The following is a 27831-nucleotide window of genomic DNA, read 5'->3' on the forward strand; positions in this document are numbered from 1 at the left end:
ATTTTCTGTCCTGAGAGTTTGGAGTTAGGCAAAACAAAGGCAAGTGACTTGCTTCATTCTTTCAAGGAGCCCCCAGACAGATCAAAACAAACAAACAATTCCTTGAGAACAAGTTCCACTCTACTCTTGTAACCAGATACCTATGGAGGTGGGAGGCCGGAGTGAGGGGAGATATAGGCTGCCATCTTTAAGACGGGTATCATACCAAGGAGCAGAGTGGGGCAAGGCCAAATTTAAATGCCACAACAAAGCTCTTCTATTTGTCCCCTTTTCTGAATTCATCAATCACTTGATTACTGTAATCCTTTGATAATATTCCAGAGTTCTGACATAGTTTACTCTGACAGTTTCTACTAATTTTCTTGGTGCTTCTGTGGAGGCACAGACTATTAGATCCTCTTAGACTCCCATTTTTGCTGAGCAAAGATGGGTATTTTACAAAAAGTATAGCTGTGGCCCCTGAATTCAAGCCACAGACTTCATCTAGTGCTTGACCCAACACAGTGATCTTTTGCAGCACTAGGGACGAGCTGATGGCAATAGACTTAACTGATGCATTAACATCTTACTTAATGGCAGTAATCAAAGTGAGCCTTTTAAAACTTGAACTCCCATTGGAAGAAGCAGCTCTCTGTAGCAGGTAAGTGGATGGACATTGGGTCCAGACTGCCTGGCTTTGCAATCTGGCTTTTCCATGTACTAGTTACATAGCCTTAGAGAACTTTCCTAAACCTTGTTTGCCTCAGTTTACTCACTTGAACAATGGGGATAGTAAGGCACTTACCTGCCAGAGGAATGTTGTAAAGATTAAATGCATTAGTACTTGCAAAGTTTTCAACAGAGTCTGACACAAAGTCTACATGTGTGTTTGCTATTACTGTTGTGTCACTTAAACAGAAAACCTACAATGATTTTGCATCTTTTTTTCTCAAAGTAAAAACTAAAACTCTTCCAATGGCCTTGCAAGGTCATATATAATCTGGCCTCTTAATCACCTCTCTGACTTCATCTCCTGCTACTTTTCTGATTGCTCACTCAGCTCCAGTCAATCTGGCCTCAAATGTTCCAGAATTGCTCCAGCACGGGAACCTTGTCACTGGCTGGTACATCTTCCTGGATCATTCTTCCCAAAGATATCCTCAATTGTGAACTCCCTCACCTTCTTCCTTGGACTTTTTTGACACACTTACTCATCCTTCCTCCTTACAAAAGTCCGCCTCTTGCTACACACTAGTGCTAAACATTTTATCATTTGTTTGTATCCCTATAATATGTTAACATATGATAGTAATGAAATTCCCTCATTACTCTCTGGTACAATACTGCTGCATTACGGACTTTACTAACAGATTGAATGAAAAAAAATTCACCAGCACAGAACCTTCATACCAGGCATTAAGGGATATATTGATCTTCTCCAGCAAGTACTCTGTGATGGAGAATCTCTTTTGGATAGAAATGACAGCCAGAATTACTGACATTGAATTGGGATTTCTGAAATCAAGAGGAATATTGTGATCCCAGTATGACAGGGACAAAGGAGCAATATTTAATCAACAAGGCAAGGTAGGTGAAGTTACTGTAATAAGGGGCAGAGCTGAAGCAGTAATCATAACATTCCTATCCGCAAGGACAATATGAAGGGCTGTATGCCCTAGCCCTTTGTTACAGTCTGGTTCTCAGGAATCCTTTTTTGTTTAAGTTTATTCATTTATTTTGAGACAGAGTGTGTGTGAGGTGAGAGAGGGGGAGAGACACACCTAAGCAGGCTCCATGCTCAGTGAAGAGCCTGATGCAGGGCTCAGTCTCACAACCATGAGATCATGACCTGAGCCAAAATCAAGAGTCAGACGCTTAACCAACTGAGCCACCCAGGTGCCCCAGGTTCTCAGTAATTTTGATTACCTCTTCATTTCACAAGATATCACTTCATTCCATAGGACACTGTCCCATTACTTTGATTTTTTCATGCTGATAGGACCCGATGAACAAGATGTAGCAACTATCCTAAACACCATGGTAGGATGCATGCATGCTAGAAAGTGGGAAATGAACCCCACAAAAATTCAAAGGCAGTCTTCCTTGGTGAATTTTCTAAGGATCTAGAGATCAAGGGCATATTGAAATATCCCTTCCAAAGGGAAGGATGACTTGCCACATCAGGCCATTAACTACTATTGAGAAATAGGCACAATGGGGGTTACTGGGTGGCTTAGTCAGTTGAGCATCCAACTCTTGTTCTCAGCTAAGGTCTTGATTTCAGGGTTGTGAGTTCAAGCCCTACATTGGGTTCCATGCTGAGCATGAGGCCCACTTAAAAAATTAAAAAGAAATAAGCACAGTGACTAGTGGGCTTCTTTTGATTCTGAGGGCAATATATATCTTATTTGGAAGTCCAACTTCTTCTACCTATTTACTGAATAAAGGCTGCTATAAACTAGCAGAATAAGAAGAGGCAACAGTCCAGGCTGCCATGCAACATTCTCTGCAACTTGGTCAATATGGCTCAGCAAATCGAATGGCACTTACAGTGACTGGCAAATCAAGATGCATTTTCAGGCTCCTATACGTGATGTATTTGCTTATACAGTATTTCTTTCCTCCTTACTCCCATGGCAAATAGTTAATTTGGGTAGATACTATTACCTATATAATTGTGTTATACTAGCTGTTACACCTCCAACCCTTCTAGTTTTTCTCAGAGTAAACCAATGTAAGATCAGTCTCATTCTGGAAATTCCCCCATTATAATTTTCTTTCAAAAGTTAGAAATAAAACTCTGTTTAAATAAAGAGTTTAAGGATGTCTAAATTCCAAGAGGCACATTCTGACAAGTTACCAGCTTTTTTTATGGCTTCCTTGGTCTTTGCTTTATGAAAAAATGAAATTACAAAAACAGAAACTGTACCATTATCCATCTCAGTCTGTATGAAATAGGGAAAGAAATCAAATAGGATATTAACAGTGCAGAAAAGGAAAATGTTCTTTAGGAGGATTGTGCTGATCTTAAATGGGCTTCATACAGGTGTGCCTGAACAAGATAATGGCTGGTCCCCTCCAGCTGGCTATTTTCACATGGGAGAAGTGGTCTTAAGTAAGTGGATTTTTGCACACAGTATGTGCACAGGAAGTGAGATATGTGGAAGAGAGTGTTGATGTAGCCAGGGGTAAGCAGAGGGGCAAGGTGGTTGATGGTTATACTGTAGCAATGCCCAGGGACTATGTATGTAGGTCCAAGTCCCATAGAATTATGGGCTATAAAATCTAGCTGCAGGGCCCATTTCCAAAGCAAGGGGGCAGTACTTTTTCTGTCCTTGGGTAACAAAGTGTGACAGGGAACAAAGAAGGGAAAGGGGTAGACCAAATATTCAAACTGGACCACCAGTAACATTTGTAACATTTAAAGATTTCAGGGGCGCCTGGGTGGCTCAGTCGGTTAAGCATCCGACTTTGGCTCAGGTCATAATCTTGCGGTCCGTGAGTTCGAGCCCCGCGTCGGGCTCTGTGCTGACAGCTCAGGGCCTGGAGCCTGTTTTGGATTCTGTGTCTCCCTCTCTCTCTGACCCTCCCCCATTCATGCTCTGTCTCTCTCTGTCTCAAAAATAAATAAACGCTTAAAATTTTTTTTAATAAAAAATAAAGATTTCAAGCCAAGAGTTCAGTTGGGGCCTTCTTGCCATATATAAGGGTTTATATCAACAAATAAACTGTTAAATAAAATCTTATCTCCAATTAACATGAAAAATCCACCTTCTTAATGAGCTGAAAGACCAGGTTCAGATCTAGAATACTGGGTATGTTCTAGTTATATATTTTTCCTATTTAGTTTATCAAGAAAATTTAAAAATGCAAATCTGTCAGTCATAGATATAATTCTGGAATAGTTTGTTGTGTGATGTTCAAGACTATATATCTGGATACCTGGGGTATCCAGGGATGCCCTTTGTTGGGCCTGGTGTAGAAGGAAGTCACAGGGCAGGAGATTATACAAGAGTATGAATTCGAGAAGGCTGGGGTTATTGGGAGTCAGTTTAGCGTCTGTCTTCCATACTTAGAGTACTCATAGTTCTATTTTAGTGATGTTAAAAGAGAGTGGGCCCTCCCACCTTGGGCCCCTGGTCCACATCGCAATCCCTAGAACTCAGCATGCCCCCCTTTTTAATGCACTCTGAGATTCCTCGTCAGGAGACACTTCACATGCATATATGTGAATAGTGTAGCTTACTTGTTCCCTGTTAGCTGCATATAACCATCACCTTTTGGTTACCTCTGAGTCCTGGGAGTATAGGATTGACCATGTCATTCAACCCTCAGAAGCACAGACTCAGTAAAGAGGAACACCCAGGCCTTTTGGGGCTTGAGACATGGGGTCATTTGGGGAGCAAAATCAGGGCCTTAGGTATCTGTAGCATAATTAGGTGCAAGATCATGGACTCTGAGTATGTACACAAAAAAAGGCTTATCTCAAAATGAGTTGTGTATGTGTCTTTAGTCTAATGTGAATCCCCTAAGATTCTTAAGCCCACATAAGGACCTTTAATATATATTAACTACAGTTAATATATTAACTATATTAACACATAAATATCTGCACGCATATATATATATATATACACACATATACATATGTATATATATATATGTATATATATATATATATACACACACACACACGCATACATACATACATACATACACACACACACACACACCACCATCACCACCAACATGGCATGGACCAACAGAAACTAGGAGAGGGATGAAACAAACTACCCCTCAGAACCTCCAGAAGGAACCAATCCTGTGAACACCTTGACTTCAGACTTTGGGCCTCCAGAACTGTGAGAGAATAAATTTGTATTGATTTTTTTTAAGTTTATTCATGTATTTTTGAGAGAGTGGGAGCACATGAGTGGAGGAGGAGCAGAGAGAGAGGGAGACAGAGAATCCCAAACAGGCTCTGTTCTGTCAGCGCATAGCCTGACACAGGGCTGGAATCCACAAATCCTGAGATCATGACCTGAGCTGAAATCAAGAGTTGGACGCTTAACGGACTGAGCCACCCTGGTGCCCCAGTACTTTATAATTTTAATCAGGCAGATTACTCCTCTGCTTAAAATCCTTCAGACCCATAAATTTGTATTGTTTTAAGTCACCTGGTTTGCAATAATTTTTGGGTTTTGGCAGCTCTATAAAACTAACACACCCTGGGCACTTGAGTGGCTCAGTCCGTTAAGCGTCTGACTCTTGATTTTGGCTCAGGTCATGATCTCATGATTTGTGGGTTCAAGCCCTGCATCGGGCTCTGAACTGACAGTGCAGAGCCTGCTTGGGATTCTCTCACTTTTCCTCTCTCTGCTCCTCCCCTGCTTGTATTGCCTCTCTCTCTCGAAATAAATAAACTTAGAAAACTAGCACATCCCTGCAAGAGATATTTGTGCATCACACCCCTGAGAATTCTAGTCTCTTCCTCAATCCAGATTTTACCATCATGTTCGGTTTACCTGCAACAGTACCAAGTCAGTGAATTAAGGCTGGTCCTACTGTAGGTGAAATTAGTTTTCCCACATTGCTCTAAACCAGTGGTTCTTAAACTTTAGTGTACTTCAGAAGCACCTGAAGGACTTATAAAACCCTGATGGCTAGCAGCCTACCTCCAGAATTTGATTCAGTAAGTATAAAGTGGGGTCTAAGAATTTGCATTTCTAACAAGTACCCAGTGATGCTGATGCTGCTTATCCACAGCAATTCAATAGTACCATTTGGTCTCCAGGCAAGCTAGGTGGTCCATTGGTTTCTTTCAATAAAATGCAGTAGAGGATAGACCACCATTTCTGCCATTACAGAAATTGCTTATAACGTTATATTTTAATTTATTTGAGGCTGCAATAAAATAATTTAAAATAGGCTTACCAAACAGTTGAAAGATACTCCTTTCAAAGAAAGTAAGGTGGTGGGCTAAAACAAATAGATACAAAGTTCTGAGTCAGTGTCATTTATGTAACAAAAAAATCTGCAACTTATTTATTTCAAACAAGCTTTTATTTTTAAAAAAGATTTTAATGTTTATTTATTTTTGAGAAATAGAGAGAAGAGACAGAGCACGACCAGGGGAGGGACAGAGAGAGAGGGAGACACAGAACCAAAAGCAGGCTCCAGGCTCTGAGCTGTCAGCACAGAGCCCAACGCGGGGCTCAAACTCAGGAACCGTGAGATCATGACCTCAGCCGAAGTCAGACACTCAACTGACTAAGCCACCCAGGTGCCCCAAATAAGCTTTTATTTTTAATGCAAACAAATGTTGTCAAATATATCTGTAAAAGGTAAGAGTAAAGCCAGATGTCACTTAATATTATTTTGGGGTGATTAACTTCGAAACAAAACTAGTGGTTTGGGCTACTGAAAAGTAGAATATATGTGAAGAACAAATTCTTCTTTTGCCATCCATTTCTTCCTATGCCTTCCAACTGTAGGATGAAATAAGAGTCAATTAACAATTGTACACCATTAACATATACCAGTAACTTTCTAATATGAGTTAATCCTATGTATATCTACTGTCTCAACAAGGAGAAATGGAAACCATTTCTTGTAACTCAGACCCTTAAGATACCAGGGTGCACATGCTTCAATCATTTGATCACACCAGCTTCAAATCCCTCTTGCCCACCACTAACAAAACTTGCTTTTTTTTTTCTTTAGAGGCCACTCTGATTTAAATACACCTTTCTACCTTAGAAGTCTGTGCTCTTTACACAAACCATATATCCCTTATACTCCCAGACCTTCAGTTTCCTTATCTGTAAAATGGGAATGAGGCTGTTATCAGACATCTGTAGCTGTGAAAATTTAGAAAGAGAGAAAGAGAGGTAGAGGGAAAGTGGGAGAAAGAGGTGGATAGGTGGAGGAAATATAAGCTAAGACTTAATTACCAATTCAGTGATAAGCAATCTTACTATGACAAATTTTCTTTTCTTTTGAATGTCATATGAAATACAAAAACCTAAACAGAACTAATAGTTGTGAATTAATCATGATCCTTTTTAATACTTTTGTAATCCTTTTAATACTTTTGTAAGGAGTCACCTCAAGAGGCATTGTTATTCCAAGAGACTACATTTCTGTGACCAAGTGATGAAGGCACAGCTTGTGCATGGCCTATCTGCTTTAGCTACTTCTTCTGGTGACCATTTTCTTAAAAAAATTATTGATCTCTAATGCAAAGTCTCATAAATCTCCCCTTTGTAGTAGTCTTTTTTTATTTTTTTAATGTTTATTTTTGAGAGAGAGTGGGGGGGGGGGCGGGCAGAGAGAGAGGGAGACACAGAATCTGAAGCAGGCTCCAGGCTCTGAGCTGTCAGCACAGAGCCCGATGCAGGGCTCGAACCCATGAACCGTGAGATCATGACCTGAGCCAAAGTCAGACGCTCAACTGACTGAGCCACCCAGGTGCCCCATTCCCTCTGTAGTAGTCTTAAAGCTATGGACAAATGACTTGTAGCTATGAATGAAGTACATTTCAGAATGTACTGTCTTCTATACTATCTAGTATATATTATTAACTTTTCAAAACTAAATTTCAACATTTTTTTCTTATTAGTTTACAGAAAAAATTTTAAAGCATAAAACTCTCAGTAACAAGTATATGTCAGAAATGGTTAGTTAATACTTAAGGCTCTACACTAATACCTGGATTCTACACAGTTGCCCCCTGCTGATTCCATATCAATTTCAAGTTTTTCTTCTGGTTCTTCACTTTCATCCTCTTCCACTTCCTTCTCCTCACATCCAGCTTCTTGGGCCTCTTCATCAGAGTTCTCATATTCAGTTGCTTCTTTAGTGAAGAAACTTATGTTCAGTTGCTTCTTTGTGACCAGAAAGTGGCAGAAAAAATAGCCCAATTTAAAATCAATAGTGGCATCCAGTATTCTGCCCTCAGAAGAATCTGTAGAATAGAAATATGTTTAAAAAAAAAGAGTAGCTGGGCACATTCCTACTAGTTGATAATAACACTTCTGTGGCCCTAGATTTATGCTGCTTGATAATTTTCTCTGTGACATTTCCCCCCTATTTCCAATAGATCTCATACCCTGTGCTGATGATTATTTTGGACCCTTGTTAGAAGATATAAGAATCACTTGGTCATCAGCATTTTGTATGTTTTTGTCAGAACTTCATTGGAAAATATATGTTTGATTTGAAGACAAATTCTATCATGAAGTTCATTGGTTCCTCACCCCTGAAAAGTGCTCCAGTACCATTTCATCATTTTCTCATATTATCTTACCAGGAGTCTACATTTTTAAAAGCCATCAACCAAACGTGAGGTATAGCAGTTGTTTGCCCTTTTCCTTCAGGCTCATTTTCCATTTTCTCCCAAGTACCTTCCTGAACACCTACTTCCCACTGACACTTACCTTCTCTGGGCTCATGAATTGCATTGATGAACTCAGGTCTCAGCTCTCTTATCAAACAGGCTGATAGAAATTAAACTTTTTCTCAAGACTGTAAATATCTTTATACAATTAGTACATTCAGCCTGAAGTTTTTTTTTTTTTAAACATTGACCTGTTGCTTAGTCGCCTGAGGCAAGCACAAAGAGTGGCCTGCAAGTAAGCCAGCTGTGCCAATAGAAGTTACAAGAACCTGAAGATGTTGCCTCCATTCATGACCACCGTCTCCTCAGGTGCATAGGCCCCAGCTTTCCTATAAGTGGCAGCATCACCCAATACTTTGCCCTCCCAGACCTTGACCTCCACCAGTTCTGTCTTCTGGGCTGTAGCCCTCTCTGCGGGTTCCTCCAGTTCTCAGGGTCAGGTGCCCTCTGCCAGGTACCTTCCCTCCCAGACCTTGGCTCCTGGAATTTTACCTGACCCCTTATCGGTCCTTCACCTCTCAAGGCACCAGTCCATCGGCAGGGTCATTGGGCTCCCTGGAGTGGCACCTGACCACCATACAGCCTGTGTGGGGCTGGACCAAGAAGGATATGGTTGTTATAATGACTATGATATGAAAGGGAATGGATCACAGCTTTGATTAGGAGCCAAAACTGTGCCATAGGAAACTCAAAGATGCGCCTTCCTTACCTTTCTTCTCTTCCTCTTTGTTCAAATAATTCTCATTCTCTTCCTCAAAGTTGTCATCCTCCTCTTCTTCATTGTCCTCCTCTTCTTCCTCATCTTCCTCATTCTCCTCCTCTTTTTCTACCCCCTCCTGATCTCCTCCCTTCCCTTCTTCCTCCTTTTCATCATCGTCCTCCTCTTTTTCCTCTTCCTCGTCCTCATCGTCTTCCTCATCTTCCTCTTCCTCTTCCTCTTCAATTTCCTCCTCCTCTTCTTCCTCCTCTTCTTCCTCCTCTTCTACTGGTTGTATATCCCAATTCCCCTGGACTACAGGCTGAGCAGCCTCCTGCCCACCCTCCTCCTCCTCCCAAAGGGCTTGAACAGCTGCTTGGAAATCCCTAGGGGCTGCGGCCCTTGCAACTCCACCCCCCAATTCTGCAGGCACTGCACCATGCCTGATGGATCCAGGATCCTGGCCCACCTCAACACCGGCTCCCATCTGGCCACCTGAGATTAGGCCTTGATTCTCTGTGGCAGACATGGCAGAACAGATACACCAGTCAGTGCCTCAACTGTAGAAGTGATCTGGCCCCTTAACAAAATTGGCAAAGATGGCGACCACAGAGTTGAGGCTGTTGGCAGCAGTGCCTGCTGGGAGGTGATGGAGGCAGCAGAGAAGATGGCGGCAGAGGATACAGCAGTCTATGGTGCCTGTGGAGGCCCTGCAACAGAGTGGTTGTAGAAGTAGGGTATGGGGGTTGAGAGGGGTGCCTGTGAAGAGCAGCCAATTGAAACTACACCTGAGGCAGTGTTGGACAAGGTGGGAAGTAATCCATTGGGCTGGTGACAGGAGGCAGAGCTTCGAAACGTCAACAAAGGATTGCCCCGCCCCCCTGCCATTGCAAGCTCTAAGTTTATTTGCTGAAAGGTAAAGATTGACATGCTTGGGGTCCAATGAATTTTCAAGACCCTCAGCTTCTAGAGTTTCTGTCCTTCCCTTTCCTTTGAGACCTCAGAGTCCTGGATTACCTTTTAAGCCCATGCGTGTTCTGTCCTTTTAATTCTACCAAATTCTAGAAAAACTAAAGTGTTCCAATATGGAGGCACTCTGCTGCATAGGGTAAATTGTTCCTTGAGTTCCACTTGGGTCAGCTTGTGCCAATAGGGAAGGTTCATAAAAAATTGTATAGTTCAGATCTTAGCAATTGTAAAAACCTACCAGAAGGGAAAGAAAAGAGAATTTGGACGTTTTAACATTATTAAAGCTATTTAGAAAAAAAAATACAATTGAAATAGATGCAGTCAGAACAGACAGTTGAAGAGATGTTAAAAATCAGAGCCAGATGGTGTTTAAATTAATAGTGTTAAATATACTTCAAGCCTCCAAAGAACTAATAAATAAAGATACTTCTTTTAAAGGCCAGGCTAAGCATGAAGTCAGGCTTCCTAGAATGATTTCTGAGTCAACTGCCCAAGACTTTTTTTTGCATTCAGCCCCACTTAGCCAAGATCTGAAGTGTAAACAATTCTTAAAATTATGAAGAAATCAACACCTATTTTATTCTGAATGCATTTACCATTGTTACCAGGCTAGAAGCACCAAGAAAGAATTCCTGATGAATCCTCTGGGTTTAGACATACTCCTCCTTATCCCAGTTATGTAGCAACAACTCATATCTTTGCATGGTAATCAGAGTCAACTTACCCCACTACCATATAAATTTCTTTCTTTGCCTACTGGTCCTCTGCCATGAGGAGACTAAAGTGACCAGGTGGTAGTTGTAGCTTCAAGTTCAGTAGAACCCAACTTGATTCCCTTACCAGAAGCAGCCTCTCCTGGGACCCAGAACATTTACTATGGCAGACCCTAAAGTTTAATAGACATTTCCTTCTTGTAAGCATCCTTGCTAAATGGTTCTACTCCATGATCAAATTGTGTATATCCCAATTGTCATAGAAACCAGAAGGTCACTATGATGTGTGAACTGTTGACAGCTTTCTATGGTCATCAAAATGTGAAAATTGATTTTCACAGTGAGAGCCATAGTCCATACTTCAGCCACTTACACCTTCCAATAGAAAGATTGAATAGACATTATTAAAGACAGGAAGCTCACCAAGGTGTAGTGTGGAGGAGAAAACTTCAGATAATGGGTTAGGTAGATAGTCCATATAGGGTGGGTGGCAGATATGGTTTCCTTTCAAAAACACAAACCACTGGGATTCCAATCTTATAATGTAACTTCCTTAGAGACTAGCATAACTGTTGCTACATTAAATAGCAATCTCAAAGACAACATAGCCCCAAATATACACCCATCACTTGGTTGACTCTAGAGTTTGGCAGATAAGGAAAATAAGTCTCAAAAATGGGGAAAATTCAAACAGATCTGAGACTGATTATCTTCAGTAAATGCCTCAGGTCTCAATCATATGCCAGAAAGCTCAGGCTGCCTCCCTCCACTTCCGAACAAACCACAAACTGAATGGCAAGTCACCTAAAATCCCTACTATCATATCCTGATATTAATCACTTTGTGGCAGTCCATACCTCTGCTCCATATCTCATTTCCAGACATAATATACTACATGCTGTCAGTATAAAAATTTGTCATATCGATTGAAAGATTATCCTGTTCTTTCATAGGCATATAAAGTTTGTCCTCCGATTCATGGGCTTAAAATAGCACTATTATTCCTCATGATGCTGAAAATGTAGGAATGTATGAATGAAGTGGTAGAAAAATATTAGATGATAGATGTGATTTTAATGAAAAGGCAGTTTTTGAGTAATATATGGAAGTCAGTTTCTATTATGATAAATATCCTCCAAGTAGCAAGTGAAGATTTTCTGGTAACAACAATACCTAGGGCTCCAATGAATCCAGGAATGTCTGTGTAGATGGAGTGCCCAGGAAATCTTGGTCACATAGGTATAATATTGGAAAGTATAAAGAAAGGTAAACAACATGCTGAGCTGTTTCCAAAGTCAATAGTTTGTAGCTGTTTCCAAAGGCAATCTTTGAAACAATGTATATGAGGATGGCAGCAAAGATAAAAATGATTCTTGGAAAGACAAATCCATTTTTGACAAAGTGCCCTGTGCCCTAGTGATCATAGAGACACAGTGTGAGGCTATCACAGTTTGGAACTTATGCTCCTAAAGCAAAGGAACCCCTAATACTGCCAATGGATGGGGACGCTCAGAGATCATTATCACAGAATGGTGATAAGCAATGAATCAAAAAATAAAAATGTATATGAGGCTGGTGATGAACTGATAAAGATATCATTAGTGGGGAAAGTGAAACACAGTCTCTGTCATATTGGATTATTTAGGTTAGAAAAACAGAGCTGTAGTGTGGCTCAGCTTTCTTGGATTAAAAAGCAAAGTGGAAGAACTTTCTGTGTTCATGCCTAAGGATTCTACTACATGAAGAAGCCATCTTAATTCCCAGATGGCACATGGATCAGAATTAAACCTGGAAGCAAAATAAATGAAGGTCATTGTCAGGTTCTTAGTGGGGATAAATATAAGACAAATATTAAGGATCATTATTGAGCCTCTATAGTTTGTCAAAAGAACAATATGGTGGAGTGGTTGCATGTTTAAGGTTTCCATCAGAAAAAAAAGGCAGATGTGGGTTTCAGTCTCAAGAGTTGCAACTTATAAATTATATAATTTAGTATAATCTTTAACCTCTGTAAAATTAGCTTTCTTATCTTTTGAATAGGGATAATATTAATGGTAACATTATAGTTGATGAAAGTACATAATATAACATACGGAGAGAATAGCCATGAACATTCTTTTAAAATAAAGTAATGGCAAAAAGGTTTAAAATCAATAATCTAATTGTGTACATTAAGAAGCTATATGAAGAAGGGCGCCCAGGTGGCTCAGTCGGTTGAGCGTCTGACTTTGGCTCAGGTCATGATCTCACAGTTTGTGGGTTCGAGCCCCGCATCGGGCTCTGGGCTGACGGCTCAGAGCCTGGAGCCTGCTTCGGATTCTGTGTCTCCCTCTCTCTCTCTCTGCCCACCCCCACTCATGCTCTGCCTCTCTCTGCCTCTCAAAAATAAAGAAATGTAATAAAAAAAAGTAGCTATATTAAGAAGAGCAAATTAATAACAGAGTTAGTGTAAAGAAAGAAATTATATAGCTAATAAGCATATTATCAGTTTTCTTTTTTTTTATTTTTTTTATTTTTTTATTTTTATTTTTTTTTTAAATTTTTTTTTCAACGTTTTTTATTTATTTTGGGACAGAGAGAGACAGAGCATGAACGGGGGAGGGTCAGAGAGAGAGGGAGACACAGAATCGGAAACAGGCTCCAGGCTCCGAGCCATCAGCCCAGAGCCTGACGCGGGGCTCGAACTCACGGACCGCGAGATCGTGACCTGGCTGAAGTCGGAGGCTTAACCGACTGCGCCACCCAGGCGCCCCTCAGTTTTCTGATAAGCTAACATTATTTGTTTTCTTGTGAAAATAAATAAAATTCATTAAGCCCTGCTTGAATAATCAGGGAAGACAGAAAATACTAATTACCAATATCAGGAATGAAAGAGGGGATATATCTACAGATTTCTTAAACACTCAAATAATAAAAAAGAACATATGAATGATTTTATGCCAATAAGTTTGATAACATGAAATAGACAAATTCCTTGGAAAACACCATTTTAGAAAACTAACACAAGGATAGAAAATCATAGCAGTTGTGTATCTATAAAACTTTGAATCTCTAGGGACACCTGGATGGCTCAGTTGGTTAAGCATCTGACATCAGCTCAGGTCATGATCTCACGGTTCATGGGTTCAAGCCCTGAATCCAGCTCTGTGCTGACAGCTCAGAGCCTGGAGCCTGCTTCACAGATTCTGTGTCTCCCTCTCTCTTTGCCCCTCCCCCACCCACACTCTGTCTCTTTCTCAAAAATAAAGTAAACATTTAAAAAATTTGAATTTCTAATTTTAGAAATGTTTCCTGGTAATGGTACATGGAAAGGGAACTGAGGTAGAGCCCAGTGGACTTCATGCGTAGGAGAGAGCTAAGCAGCTAAGGAAACTAGGGTGACTACAGATCGTAGAACAGAATACACAAGAGAAATCTTCATAGAGAGAAACTACTAATTTCTATAGAAAGTCCCTTGAATATTAAGAATTGTAACCAGAACATGTACATGAAACTACCCCAAGCTGACAAAAAAAAAAAAAAATCAGAAGTATTAGAGAATGCTTTCTAGTGCTCACACAGGAGAGGGAAAAAGTATCTCTCCCCACCAACCAGACTGGAAAAACTTTTATAATTCACTGGGTATTTGGCTGAATACACAGGAAAGTCTTGCCTCAGTAACAAATGATTAGCCTTGGATGGAGAATAGCTCCAAATCCACCATACAGAATCACAAAAACAATTCCTGAAATAATCAAATTGTTCCCAAGTAACTTAAATGTATCTTAAAGAAAATTCAAGGGTATGTATGGGAATATAAAAATATCCAACAGCCACTAAGGTAAATTGCACATCTGACATCCATTTAATAATTAATTAGGCATTCAGTGGTCCAAGAAAACACAATCCATAATGAGGAGAATAATAATTACATCCAAACCAACTCAGAATTGGCATTAGAAGAATTGTTATATCCATATTCCTTATATTAATTAGATAGAGATGTGGAAGATATTTTTTTAGTGGAAATCAAAATCCTACAGATGAAAACTATCATGTTTGAGATGAAAAATACAATGGATCCCAAACCAAAACCCCACCAAGTTATTTTGTGAACATCAACAAAGTGATTCTAAATTTTATGTGGAGAGGCAAAAGATCCAGAATAGCCAACACAGTCTTGAAGAACAAAGTTGGAGGGCTGACAGTACTGGACTTCATGACTATATAAAGTTTCAGTACTTTAGAAATTATGTTATTGGTGAAAATATAGACAAAGGACCAATAGAACAGAATATAGAGTCCAGAAATAGACCCCCATACATGTAGTGAACTAAGTTTTGACAAAGGAGCAAAAGCAATACAATGGAGAAAAGATACTCTTTTTCAAAAAATGATGCTGGAGCAACTGGACATTCAAATGCAAAAAAAAAATGAATCTAGATTTAAAAATTAATTCAAAGTTAATCATAGAACCAAATGTAAAATGCAAAACTATAAAATCCTAAAAGATAACATAGGAGAAAATCTAGGTGACCGTGGGTATGGCAATGACTCTATGCATGTAAAACCAAAGGCACGAACCATGAAAGAAATAATCGATAAGCTGGAATTCCTTAAAATTAAAAACATCTCAAAAAAATAAATAAAATTAAATAAAATTAAAAACATCTCTGCAAAAAAAATTATGAAGAGAATACAAAGACAAGTCACAGAGTAGAAGGAAGTATTTGTAAAAGACATATCTGATAAAAAAAAAACCATTATCCAAAATATACAAAGAACTCTTAAAACTCAACAATGAGAAAATGAACAACCCAATTTTAAAACTTGGACAAAAGACTTGAACAAAAGACTTAAACAGACACCTCATCAAATAAGATTAACAGATGGCAAATAAGGATATGAAAAGATGCTCAACATTAATATGTCATTAGGGAATTGCAAACTAAAACATGAAGAAACACAACTATACATCTATTAGAATGGCAAAAATTCCATATGTTGACACCACCAAGTACTGGAGAGAATGTGAAGCAACAGTAACTCTCATCTGTTGGCTGTGGGAATGCAAAATGGTATAAATATTTTGGAAGACAGTTCAGCAGCTGCTTGGAAAGCTAAACATACTCTTACCATGCAATCCAGCAATCATGCTCCTTGGTATTTACAGAAATCAGGTGACAATTTATGTCTACAAGAAAACCTGCACACAGATGTTTTTAGCAGCTTTCTTCATAATTTCCAAAACTTGGGATCAACCAAGATGTCCTTCACTAGGTGAATGGATAAATAAACTGTACCAGTCGGAGGACAGGGGACAAACAAACTCAGTATGTTCTGCTGAATTCTTTTGTGGATCTAAAATGATCTTAAAAATAAAGTCTATTTAAAGAACAACAACAAAAAGACAAAATGAGTATAAATAAGCAAACAAACAAAATCCTATTTGGTGGGATTGATAGTAGATTATACTGGCAGAAGACAAGATAATGACTGAGGATACAGCAATAAACTACACAAAATGAAATACAGAGGAAAAAAATCTTAAAAATATGAAAATAGCATCATTGATATATTGGACAACTTCACGTGGCAAAATATATATGTGATTAGAGTTTCTGAAGTGGGGACAGAACTATATTTGAAGAAATAATGGCTGAAATTTTTTGCAAATTTTATGTAAACTATAAATCCATGAATCCAATTTACTGTTTCTTGTGCTTTGGGTTTGTTGAGACTCTTGGATTCATGGATTTATAGTCTCAACAAACCCAAAACACAAGAAACATAGAGTAAATTTCAACAAGGTATATAATAATGTAGTTGCTCACATTAAGTGATAAAGAATAATCTTAAAATAGAGGGGGCAAAAACATATTGTATACAGAGGAACAAGGAGAAGATGCCATCAAATCTTTCATTGGAAACAGTGCAAGTGATAAAATGGTGTAGTAATACCTTTAAAGTACTTTAAAAATTTTCAACCAAGCATTTTATACACAACAAAAATCCTTTTAACAGGAAGAGAATTTATCACCAGGAAACCCGCACTGTAAGAAATGTTAAAGGAAGTTTTGAGGTCAAAAGAAATTGATAACAAATGGAAATCTAGATCCACACAAAGAATTAAAGAGCACCAGAAATGGTAATGACCTGAGTAATATGTAATTTTTCTTTTATATATCATTATGTAAAAGATAACTGTTTAATCAAAAATAATAACAGGGGCCCCTGGGTGGCTCAGTCAGTTAAGTGTCTGACTTCAGCTCAGGCCATGATCTCACAGTTGGTGAGTTGGAGTCCCGTGGCAGGCCTGCTTCAGATTCTGTGTCTCCCTCTCTCTCTGCGCCTCCCCTACTCATGCTATGTCTCTCTTTCTCAAAAGTAAATAAATATTTTTTAAAAATATTTAAATAGTAAATAAATATTTTCTCAAAAGTAAATAAATATTTTAAAAAATAACATTGTCTTGAGGGTTTATAAAATATGTATAAATAAATGTATGACAACAAATAGCATTAAGGCTGGGAGGGGAGAGATGAAAGTATACTATTGTAAGATTCTTATGATGTATATGATATAGTATAATATCACTTGAATGTAGACCATTATAAGTTAAAGGTACATATTATAATCCCTAAAGCAACAACTACAATAACAAAACAGTTATAGCTAAGAAGGCAACAAAAGAGTTAAAATGAAAACATAAATATAATCTGGAAAAAGGCAGAATAAAAGTAAAATGGGAACAAGGAATGGACTGGACAAATAGAAACCAATAACAAGATGATAGACTTAAACGTAACTATATCGATAACTACATAAATGTTAATAGTCTAAACACCCCAATTTAAAATGCAAAGATTGTCAGGTTGTACAAAAAAGCAAGACTCAGCTACATGCTGCCTATAAGAAATAGTTTATTTTTTTAGGGGCACCTGGGTGGCTCAGTCGGTTAAGCATCTGACTTCAGCTCAGGTCATGATCTCACAGTTCATGAGTTTGAGCCCCGATATATATATAGCCCCTATATATAGATATGGATATATATGGATAATGAAGGACAATGAATATGTATATATATATATATATATATATATATATATATATATATATACATATTCATTGTCCTTCATTATCCATTCATCAGTGAATGGACACATGGGCTACTTCATAATTTGGCTAATGTAAATAATGCTGTCTAAACATAAGGGTGCATGTATTATTTTGAGTTAGTGTTTTTGTGCTTTGGGGGTAAATACCCAGTAGTGTGATTCCTGGATTATAGGGTAGTTCTATTTTTAATTTTTTGAGGAACCTCCATTCCCTTCCCCACAATGGCTACACCAGTTTGCATTCCCAACCACAGTTCAAGAGGATTCCTTTTTCTCCATCTCCTTACCAACACTTATTTTTTCATGTTGATTTTAGCCATTCTGACAGGGGTGAGGTGATATCTCACTGTAGTTTTGATTTGCACTTCCCTGATGATGAGTGATGTTGAGCATCTTTTATGTGTCTGTTGGCCCTCTGTATGTCTTCTTTGGAGAAATGTCGGTTCATGTCTTCTGCCCAGCTTTTAATTGGATTATGTGGTTTTGGTATTGAATTATAACAGTTCTTTGTATGTTTTGGATACTAACCCTTTATCAGATATGTCATTTGCAAGTATTTTTTACCATTCAGTAGGTTGCATTTTAGTTTTGTTGATTGTTTCCTTTGTTATGTGGAAACTTTATTTTGATGTAGTTCTAATAGTTTATTTTTGCTTTTATTTCCCTTGCCTCAAAAGATATATCTAGAAAAATTTTGCTATGGTTGATGTCAGAGAGATTACTGCCTATGCCCTCTTCAAGGATTTTAATGGATTCAGGTCTCACAAAATTAGGTCTTTAACCATTTTGAGTTCATTTTTTTGTATGAATGTTCATTTTTTGTATGTAAGAAAGCAGGCTAGTTTCATTATTTTGCATGTGGCTGTCCAGTTTTCCCAGCACCATTTGTTGAAGAAACTCTCTTTTCCCATTGTGTATTCGTTCTTCCTTCATCAAAGATTGCATCAAAGATTGACCATATAACTGAGCATTTCTTGTTTTGTTTTGTTCTATTTCATTCTATTGATCTATGTGTCTATTTTTATGCCAGTACCATACTGTTTTAATTACTACCTCTTTGTGATATAACTTGAAGTCTGGAATGGTGATACCTTCAGTTTTGATTTTCTTTTTCAGATTGCTTTGGCTATTCATGGTCTTTTGTGGTTCCATACAAATTTTAGGATTGTTTGTTCTAGTTCTGTGAAAAATGCTGTTGGTATTTTGATAGGGATTGCATTAAATGTGAAGATCGCTTTACGTAGTCTAGACATTTTAACGATATTTGTTTTTCCAACCCATGAGCATGGAATGTCTTTCCATTTCTTTACATCATCTTGAATTTCTTTCATCAGAGTTTTATAGGTTTCAGAGTATAGGTCTTTCACCTCTTTGGTTAATTTTATTGTGAGATATTTTATTGGTTTTGGTTTGATTGTAAATGGAATTGTTTTGTTAATATCACTTTCTGCTGTTTCATTATAAGTGTACAGGAATGCAACAGATTTCTGTACATTGATTTTATATCCTATGATTTTACTGAATTCATTTATCAGTTCTAGTAGTTTTTTGGTAGAGTCATTAGGGTTTTCTACATATAGTATCATGTCATCTACAAATAGTGAAACTTTTACTTCTTCCTTAGCAATTAAAAAGACTTTTATTTCTTTTTCTTGTCTGATTTCCTGTGTCCAGGACTTTCAGTACTATGTTGAATAAAAGTGGTGAGAGTGGACATCCTTGTCTTGTTCCTGATGTTAAGGGAAAAGCTCTCAATTTTTCACCACTGAGTATGGTGTTGGCTGTGGGTTTTTCATATATACCTTTATTATGTTGAGATATGTTCCCTCTAGATCTACTTTGCAGAGGGATTTTATCATGAATAAATACTTTAATTTGTCAGATGCTTTTTCTGCATCTACTGAAATGATCATATGGTTTTTATCCTTTCTCTTACTGGTTTGACATATCACGTTGATTGTTTTGTGAATATTATGTTTATTTTTTTGAATGTTTTATTTATTTTTGAGAGAGTGAGAGACAGAACATGAGTGGGGGAGGGTCAGAGAGAGAGGGAGACACAGAATCCAAAGTAGGCTCCAGGCTCCGAGCTGTCAGCACAGAGCCCAATGCGGGGCTTGAGCCCACGAACCGTGAGATCATGACCTGAGCCAAAGCCAGATGCTTAACCAACTGAGCCACTCAGGCACCCCAATTGTTTTGTGAATATTAAACCACCCTTGCATCCCAGGAATAAATTCCTCTTGATCATGGTGTATTATTTTTTTAATATATTGTTGGATTCAGTTTGCTAATAGTTTGTTGAGGATTTTTGCATCAATATTTATGAGAGTTATTGACCTGTAGTTCTGTGTTTTTGTGGTGTCTTTATCTGGTTTAGGTATCAGGGTGATACTGGTCTCATTAGAATGAATTTGGAAATTTTCCTTCCTCTTGTATTTTTTGGAATAGCTTAAGAATAGGTATTAACTCTACTTTAATTTTTTTTTTAACATTTATTTATTTTTGAGACAGAGAGAGACAGAGCATGAACGGGGGAGGGGCAGACAGAGAGGGAGACACAGAATCGGAAGCAGGCTCCAGGCTCTCAGCTGTCAGCCCAGAGCCAGACGCGGGGCTCGAACTCGCGGACCGTGAGATCGTGACCTGAGCTGAAGTCGGACGCTCAACCGACTGAGCCACCCAGGCGCCCCATTAACTCTACTTTAAATATTTGGTAAAATTCACCTGTGAAGCCATCTGGTCCTGAACTTTTGTTTTGGGGGAGTTTTTTGATTATTGATCTAATTTCTTTGCTGGTTATTGGCATGTTCAAATTTCCATCTCTTCCTGCTTTAGTTTTGGTAGGTTATATGTCTCTAGGAATTTATCCATTTCTTCTATATTGTTCAGTCTGTTGGCATATAGGTTTTCATAATACTGTGTTGCAATTGTTTGTATTTCTGTGGTGTTGGTTATTATTTCTCCTCTTTCATTAGTAATGTTGTTTATTTGGTCTTACCTCTCTTTTTTTAATGAGTCTTGCTAGAGGTTTACCAATTTTGTTGATCTTTCAAAGAACCAACTCATGTTTTCATTGATCTATTCTCTTGTCTTTTGTTTTCTATATCACTTATTTCTGATCTAATCTTTATTATGTCCTCCCTTTCTCTGGGTCTTGGTTTTGTTTTTTTCTTTTTCTGGCTCCTTTAGATGTAAGATTAGGTTGTTTATATCAGACTTTTCTTGCTTCTTGAGGTAGAGCTGTATTGTTATAAACTTCCCTCTTAGAACCACTTTTGCTGCATCCCAAAGATTTTGGACCATTGTGTTTTCATTTTCATGTCATCTTTGCACAGGGGCCATGCGAATCTTCTCTGTATTATTACACTTCTAGTATACGTGCTGCTAAAGTGAGCACTGTTTTCATTTTCATTTGTTTCCATGTACTATTTGATTTCTTCTTTGGTTTCTTGGTTGATCCATTCAGTGTTGAGTAGCATGTTATTTAACCTCCATTTATTTTTGCTCTTTCAAGATTTATTCCTGTGGTTGATTTCTAGTTTCATAACGTGATTAGAAAAGATTCACATTATGAATTTTATTTTTTTCTAATTTGTTAAGACTTGTTTTGTGGGCTAATAAGTGATCTATTCTGGAAAATAATCTTGAAAAGAGTGTGTATTATTGTTTTAGGATGGAATGTTCTGAATATGTCTGTTAAATACATCTGGTCTCATGTGTCATTCAAAGTCACTGTTTCCTTGTTGATTTTCTGTTTGGATGATCTGTATGCCAATGTAAGTGGGATGTTAAAATTCTCTACTATTATTGTATTACTATCGATTATTTGTTCATATTTCTTTTATATTTGTTATTAACTGTTTTATGTATTTGGTGCTTCATGTTGGGTGCATAAATATTTATAATTGTTATATCTTCTTGTTGTATTTTTGCCTGTATTACTTTATAGTGCCCTTATTTGTCTCTTGTTATAGTCTTTTTTAAAGTCAACTTTGTCCAATATAAGTATTCCTACCCTGCTTTTTTTTTGGCATCCATTTGCATGATAGATGTTTCTCCATCAACTCACTTTCAGTCTGCAGGTTTCTTTTGGTCTGAAATGAGTCTCTTGTAGGCGGCATATAGATGGGTCTTGTTTTGAATCCACTTTGTCATTCTATGTATTTTGATTGGAGTGTTTAGTCCATTTACACTCAAAGTGATTATCAATAGATATGTATTTATTACCATTTTGTGACTTGTTTTGTGGCTGTTTCTATAGATTTTCTCTGATCCTCTTGCTGTCTTCCATGGTTTGTTGGCTTTCTTTAGTGGTCTGCTTGGATCCCTTTCTCTTAATTCTTTTCATATCTATTACTGGTTTTTGATTTGTGGTTACCATTAGGTTTATATATAATATCTTCTGAATATAGCTGTCTTTATTAAGATTATGGTTGCTTACGTTTAAACCCATTCTTTACTCTTCTCCCTCTAATGTTTTAAGTATATGGTGTCATATTTTACATTTTCTTATTTTATGAATCCTTTGCCTGATTTTTACAGAAATATTTATTTTTAGTGACTTTTTTTTTTTTTACTTTTCATACTCTAATATATGAGCTTCCTTTCCACTCAAAGAATCCCCTTTAATATTTCTTATAGGGCTGGTTTAGTGGTCATGAACTCCTTTAGTTTTTCTTTGAGAAACTCTCTCTCCTTCTATTCCGAATGATGGTCTTGCTAGATAGAGTGTTCTTGGCTGCAGATTTTTCCCTTTCAACACTTTGAACATATCATGCCACTCCCTTCTGACCGGCAAAGTTTCTCCTGAAAAATCTCCTGATGGCCTCATAGGGTTTCTTGTTGTTTTTATTTATTTATGTTTTTATTATTTTTTAATATGAAATTTTTGTCAAATTGGTTTCCATACAACACCCAGTGCTCATCCCAAAAGGTGCCCTCCTCAATACCCATCACCCACCCTCCCCTCCCTCCCACGCCCCATCAACCTTCAGTTTGTTCTCAGTTTTCAAGAGTCTCTTGTGCTTTGGCTCTCTCTCCCACTCTAACCTCTTTTTTTTTTCCTTCCCCTCCCCCATGGGTTTCTGTTAAGTTTCTCAGGATCCACATAACAGTGAAAACATATGGTATCTGTCTTTCTCTGTATGACTTATTTCACTTAGCATCACACTCTCCAGTTCCATCCACATTGCTACAAAGGGCCTATTTCATTCTTTCTCATTGCCACATAGTATTCCCTTGTGTATATAAACCACAATTTCTTTATCCATTTGCCAGTTGATGGACATTTAGGCTCTTTCCATAATTTGGCTATTGTTGAGAGTGCTGCTATAAACATTGGGGTACAAGTGCCCCTATGCATCAGCACTCCTGTATCCCTTGGGTAAATTCCTAGCAGTGCCATTGCTGGGTTATAGGGTAGGTCTATTTTTAATTTTTTGAGGAACCTCCACACTGTTTTCAAGAACGGCTGCACCAGCTTGCATTCCCACCAGCAGTGCAAGAGGGTTCCCGTTTCTCCACATCCTCTCCAGCATCTACAGTCTCCTGATTTGTTCATTTTGGCCACTCTGAATGGCATGAGGTGATATCTGAGTGTGGTTTTGATTTGTATTTCCCTGATGAAGAGCGACGTTGAGCATCTTTTCATGTGTCTGTTGGCCATCTGGATGTCTTCTTTAGAGAAGTGTCTACTCATGTTTTCTGCCCATTTCTTCACTGGATTATTTGTTTTTCAGGCGTGGAGTTTGTTGAGCTCTTTATAGATTTTGGATACTAGCCCTTTGTCCGATATGTCATTTGCAAATATCTTTTCCCATTCCGTTGGTTGCCTTTTAGTTTTGTTGATTCTTTCCTTTGCTGTGCAGAAGCTTTTTATCTTCATGAGGTCCCAGTAGTTCATTTTTGCTTTTAATTCCCTTGCTCTTGGGGATGTGTCAAGTAAGAAATTGCTGCGGCTGAGGTCAGAGTCTTTTCCTGCTTTCTCCTCTAGGGTTTTGATGGTTTCCTGTCTCACATTCACGTCCTTTAACCATTTTGAGCTAATTTTTGTGAATGGTGTAAGAAAGTGGTCTAGTCTCATCCTTCTGCATGTTGCTGACCAGTTCTCCCAGCACCATTTGTTAAAGAGACTGTCTTTTTTCCATTGGATACTCTTTCCTGCTTTGTCAAAGATTAGTTGGCCATACTTTTGTGGCTCTAGTTCTGGGGTTTCTATTCTATTCGATTGGTCTCTGTGTCTGTTTTTGTGCCAATACCATGCTGTCTTGATTACAGCTTTGTAGTAGAGGCTAAAGTCTGAGATTGTGATGCCTCCTGCTTTGGTCTTCTTCTTCAAAATTACTTTGGCTATTCGGGGCCTTTTGTGGTTCCATATGAATTTTAGGATTGCTTGTTCTAGCTTCGAGAAGAGTGCTGTGTAATTTTGATTGGGATTGCATTGAATGTGCAATCCATAGCTTTGGGCAGTATTGACATTTTAACCATATTTATTCTTCCAATCCTTCAGCACGGAATGTTTTTCCATTTCTTTATATCTTCTTCAATTTCCTTCATAGGCTTTCTATAGTTTTCAGCATACAGATCTTGTACATCTTTGGTTAGATTGATTCCTAGGTATTTTATGCTTCTTGGTGCAGTTGTGAATGGGATCAGTTTATTTGTCTTTCTGTTGCTTCATTATTAGTGTATAAGAATGCAACTGATTTCAGTACATTAATTTTTTATCCTGCGACTTTGCTGAATTCATGTATCAGTTCTAGCAGACTTTTGGTGGAGTCTATCGGATTTTCCACGTATAATATCATGTCATCTGTAAAAAGTGAAAGCTTGACTTCATCTTTGCCAATTGTGATGCCTTGGATTTGCTTTTGTTGTCTGATTGCTAATGCTAGCACTTCCAACCCTATGTGAAACAACAGCGGTGAGAGTAGACATCCCTGTCATGTTCCTGATCTCAGGGGGAAAGGTCCCAGTTTTTCCCCATTGAGGATGATATTAGCTGTGGCTTTTCATAAATGGCTTTTATGATGTTTAAGTACGTTCCTTCTATCCCGACTTTCTCGAGGATGTTTATTACGAAAGGATGCTGAATTTTGTCAAATGCTTTTTCTGCATCGATTGACAGGATCATATGGTTCTTATCTTTTCTTTTATTAATGTGATGTATCACACTGATTGATTTGCGAGTGTTGAACCAGCCCTGCAGCCCTGGAATGAATCCCACTTGGTCATGGTTAATAATTCTTTTTATATGCTGTTGAATTCAATTTGCTAGTATCTTATTGAGAATTTTTGCATCCATTATTCATCAGGGATATTGGCTTGTAGTTTTCTTTTTTGGCTGGGTCTCTGTCTGGTTTAGGAATCAAAGTAATGCTGGCTTTATAGAATGAGTCTGGAAGTTTTCCTTCCCTTTCTATTTTTTGGAATAGCTTGAGAAGGATAGGTATTATTTCTGCTTTAAATGTCTGGTAGAGGGGCTCCTGGGTGGCTCAGTCGGTTCAGCGGCTGACTTTGGCTCAGGTCATGATCTCACGGTCCGTGAGTTCGAGCCCCGTGTCGGGCTCTGTGCTGATAGCTCAGAGCCTGGAGCCTGTTTCGGATTCTGTGTCTCCCTCTCTCTGACACTCCCCTGTTCATGTTCTGTGTCTCTCTGTCTCAAAAATAAATAAACGTTAAAAAAAAGTTTAAAAAAAAATAAATGTATGTTGGAATTCCCCTGGGAAGCCATCTGGTCCTAGACTCTTATTTGTTGGGAGATTTTTGATAATTGATTCAATTTCTTCGCTGGTTATGGGTCTGTTCAAGCTTTCTATTTCTTCCTATTTGAGTTTTGGGAGTGTGTGGGTGTTTAGGAATTTGTCCATTTCTTCCAGGTTGTCCAGTGTGTTGGCATATAATTTTTCATAGTACTCCCTGATAATTGCTTGTATTTCTGAGGGATTGGTTATAATAATTCCATTTTCATTCATGATTTTATCTATTTGGCTCATCTCCCTTTTCTTTTTGAGAAGCCTGGCTAGAGGTTTATCATTTTTTTTTTTATTTTTTCAAAAAAACAGCTCTTGGTTTCATTGATCTGCTATACAGTTTTTTTTTTTTTTTTTTTAGATTCTATATTGTTTATGTCTGCTCTGATCTTTATTATTTTTCTTCTGCTGGGTTTCGGGTGTCTTTGCTGTTCTGCTTCTACTTCCTTTAGGTGTCCCGTTAGATTTTGTATTTGGGATTTTTCTTGTTTCTTGAGATAGGCCTGGATTGCAATGTATTTTCCTCTCAGTTCTGCCTTTGCTGCATCCCAAAGCATTTGGATTGTTGTATTTTCATTTTCATTTGTTTCCATGTATTTTTTAAATTTCTTTTCTAATTGCCTGGTTGACCCATTCATTCTTTATTACAATGTTCTTTAACCTCCATGCTTTTGGAGGTTTTCCAGACTTTTTCCTGTGGTTGATTTCAAGCTTCATAGCATTGTGGTCTGAAAGTATGCATGGTATAATTTCAATTCTTGTAAACTTATGAAAGGCTGTTTGGTGACCCAGTATGTGATCTATCTTGGAGAATGTTCCATGTGCACTCGAGAAGAAAGTATATTCTGTTGCTTTGGGATGCAGAGTTCTAAATATATCTGTCAAGTCCATCTGATCCAATGTATCATTCAGGGCCCTTGTTTCTTTATTGATCCTGTATATAGATGATCTATCCATTGTTGTAAGTGGAGTATTAAAGTCCCCTGCAATTACCACATTCTTATCAATAAGGTTGCTTACGTTTGTGATTGTTTCATATATTTGGGAGCTCCTGTATTCGGCACATAGACATTTATAATTGTTAGCTCTTCCTGATGGATAGACCCTGAAATTATTATATAATGCCTTTCTTCATCTCTTGTTACAGTCTTTAATTCAAAGTCTAATTTGTCTGATATAAGTATGGCTACTCCAGCTTTCTTGTGACTTCCAGTAGCATGATAGATATTTCTCCATCCCCTCACTTTCAGTCTGAAGGTGTCCTCAGGTCTAAAATGAGTCTCTTGCAGACAGCAAATAGATGGGCCTTGTTTTTTTATCCATTCTGATACCCTATGTCTTTTGGTTGGAGCATTTAGTCCCATTTACATTCAGTGTTATTATAGAAAGATATGGGTTTAGAGTCATTGTGATATCTGTAGGTTTCATGCTTGTACCAATGTCTCTGGGACCTTGTCCCACAGGATCCCCCTTAGGATCTCTTGTAGGGCTGTTTTAGTGGTGACGAATTCCTTCAGTTTTTGTTTGTTTGGGAAGACCTTTATCTCTCCTTCTATTCTCAATGACAGACTTGCTGGATAAAGGATTCTGGGCTGCATATTTTTTTCTGTTCATCACATTGAAGATTTCCTGCCATTCCTTTCTGGCCTGCCAAGTTTCAGTAGATAGATCCGTCACTAGTCTTGTACGTCTCCCTTTATATGTTAGAGCACGTTTATCCCTAGCTGCTTTCAGAATTTTCTCTTTATCCTTGTATTTTGCCAGTTTGACTATGCTATGTTGTGCAGAATATTGATTCAAGTTATGTCTGAAGGGAGTTCTCTGTGTCTCTTGGATTTCAATGCCTTTTTCCTTCCCCAGATCAGGGAAGTTCTCAGGTATGATTTTTTCAAGTACACCTTCAGCACTTTTCCCTCTCTCTTCCTCCTCTGGAATACCAATTATGCATATGTTACGATGTTTATTTGTGTCACTTAGGTCTCTAATTGTCCCCTCATACTCTTGGATTTTTTTTTAATCTCTCTTTTTCTCAGCTTCCTCTTTTTCCATAATTTTATCTTCTAATTCACCTATTCTCTCCTCTGCCTCTTCAATCTGAGCTGTGGTTGCCTCCATTTTATTTTGCAGTTCATTTATAGCATTTTTTAGCTCCTCCTGACTGTTTCTTAGTCCCTTGATCTCTGTAGTAATAGATTCTCTGCTGTCCTGTATACTTTTTTCAAGC

The 27831-nt window shown here is 38.0% G+C and overlaps 1 protein-coding gene and 1 non-coding gene across 4 annotated transcripts in view; one reads left to right on the forward strand and one right to left on the reverse strand.

Annotated features, from left to right (window-relative positions):
- Positions 1–27831, forward strand: part of LOC122235394 (small ubiquitin-related modifier 2-like) — a 154563-nt gene that overhangs the window by 61910 nt on the left and 64822 nt on the right. The window lies entirely within an intron of this gene.
- LOC122235577 lies at positions 21144–21253 on the reverse strand. The gene has a single exon (XR_006213629.1). It is a non-coding gene; the product is annotated as a U6 spliceosomal RNA (small nuclear RNA).

This window comes from Panthera tigris, chromosome X, assembly GCF_018350195.1.
Source record: "Panthera tigris isolate Pti1 chromosome X, P.tigris_Pti1_mat1.1, whole genome shotgun sequence".
Classification (NCBI taxonomy): domain Eukaryota; kingdom Metazoa; phylum Chordata; class Mammalia; order Carnivora; family Felidae; genus Panthera; species Panthera tigris.